Source organism: Lontra canadensis, unplaced genomic scaffold (assembly GCF_010015895.1).
Source record: "Lontra canadensis isolate GAN:19392208 unplaced genomic scaffold, GSC_riverotter_1.0 scaffold395, whole genome shotgun sequence".
NCBI lineage: Eukaryota > Metazoa > Chordata > Mammalia > Carnivora > Mustelidae > Lontra > Lontra canadensis.
Genome location: NW_022631389.1, coordinates 7,372 through 9,828, shown reverse-complemented (window position 1 = coordinate 9,828; position 2,457 = coordinate 7,372).

Genomic DNA, 2,457 nt, shown 5'->3' with positions numbered 1-2,457 from the left:
CTCATTTCCTTTACAATGTTTGATCTTGGTTTTAGTCTTCAAATAGCCACTTGCACCTCGAGGTCATATAAATATTCAACTGTCTTTTTTGTTGTGTTTTATTTGTTTTTCTTTATTATGTCTTTGTATTTTCCTTTGGTTCTTGTGTGGTTTTATTTGTTACATTAAAACCTCAAATCAGGCTGGGATTTATGTTAGCACCAGGTGTGTGGTGTAAGAAAGTTATCAATTTCCACTTTTTTCCAATGGTTGTAGAAAAAGAAGTCCAAGTTTGAGCAAATGTACTGGGGCATGCTGTTTCCTACCTAGCTTCATCTGGATTCCTTTATAACATAGCTTATGGTTTCTAAAAACCTTGAATCTATGAATGTCTTCTGAGGTTGGTCCTTTGCTCTTGGCTTCTTCTAGTGTCATGAATCCCTGGACAAGAGCAAAAAAGGCATAGTGGTTGATTTCCTTCTGTGAGTCTATTTCACGGATATGGATACCCTGGGAAAGGAGCCTATAGCTTTCTTATCCCTGATCTATCCATCTATCTATATAAACGTCTTCCAGTCCCTCATGCCTGAAATAAATTCACTGTAATCAGCTCACCCCCATCCCTGCTGCCTTACTATATTCCTGGCACAGAGTTCAATAAAGCCTGCTTCTCTAGAGAATAACTAAACCAAAGACACTGTGTTCCATTTTTATGATGAGACACATATTTCCCAACAAGAGACAAATCCTTCATCTCAGAGGATTGAAGGGATAATACTTCTAAAACATTCCAGCTGGTTGAACAAAGGGCACTGACAAAAGTCGACTCCAACTTTTAGTTGGCTCTGAACCCCCAACATGCTCATTTGATTGTGAATTGGATTAGCTTTTGCTCATTTGACGCTCTTGCCTCTAGTTACTTTGCTCTAAAGAAAGAAAAATGTGTTCACAGTCATGTTGGCCCTCAGTCCAACGTGCCCAACCAGAGGCGTGCACTTGCACTGAAGATAGCCCCATTCTTACAGACGGGTTTTCGACACTCACGTGTACAAAATTGTGGGCTGTGCCACTTTGTGTCTTCACTGATGGGTCTGACCTCGTGGTACTGTCCTTCAGGGACAGCTGTGCCTCAGTTAGTCTCATTCGGCTGTGTATCTGCCTCTTTGTGTACCAGTCTCTCTCTCTGCCTCCTTCGTCTGCACCTTTAACTGAACAACAGAGAATGCCCATGCATTTCACATTTTCCTATCGTAGTTATAATCACGGAAGAGTGCTCCTTGTTACCTTTTTAAAATTTGAAATGCCGATATGCAAGATAGTTTCAATTTCTCTACTGAAAGGATAAGTCAGACATTTAAACTGATATGACTCAGGCTGACAGAGGGTTGACTTGTTTATTTTATTTCATTATTAGTTTTTTAATTCTAAAGCTGTGAATCATGGATGGGTCCTGGACAAAGAAAGTAAATAGTCTCTATTCTATTCCTCCTGCTTCCCGCCGAAGACTGGCATGATCCTCCTCTTCCCTGTCCTCCCTCTCCGTGCACAGCTCCTCCTCCCCACCCGCTGCCCTGCTCCCACCTGCCTTTCCATTCACAGCCAACTGCCCATCCCTTTGTTTTCCTTGTCTCCCATGACATCAGGAGGTTAATCTCTGGGGTTTCTACTGTCCGCCTTGCGGCCTCACTGCCACTAGATGGCGCTCATCCCGACCAGACCTCCCCTCTTCCCTCCTACCTGCGTGGCTCGGACTCAAACTGGGCGCTGTTCCCAGTATATCCTCTTCCAAAGCAGACTGTTGAGGCCAGTTGGTACTGCCACCCACAGGCCAGTGCTCATTCCAGGTCATTCCAGGAAATGACCACGCAAGATCCCAAGTACTCACAGCCAATACAGTGGCAGATATTGTTGGTAATAATTTCTCTTGTTCGTCGATATCTTTGGATTTGTTGGGGGCTGAATGTACCACTGATGCAAAAAAAAAAAAAAAATCACATTGAATTTCCTTCTGTTAAAAAAAAATTTGGAAGACTTTGTTGAAGTTTTTGCAAAACGCAAAAAATGTCGAGGAATCCGTGACAAGATTTAGACCAAAGTTGCTGCAGGAGAGAGATGGTAAGAAGATAGGGATAAAACCTTGGCTGTAATTTGAACTTCTCACTAATTATATGGCCCTACTGTTGATATGCCTGTGTTTTTCTTTTCTTCTTCATTTTTTAAAGTTTCTGTGAAACATTTCTTTAAAGTTTAATTTTTTAAAAAGTTTGTGTCGGGGAGCCTGGGTGGCTTAGCTGATTAACCATCTGACTCGATCTCAGCTCATGTCTGGATCTCAGAATCATGAGTTCAAGCCCAGCTTTGGGCTCTGCACTGGGTGTAGAACCTACTTAAAAAAAAAAAAAAGTGTTGTTTCTGAAGGCTGAAAGTGTCCTCAAATATATACAAATTCTAATAGCAATAAGAAATCAAAAAAGAGGG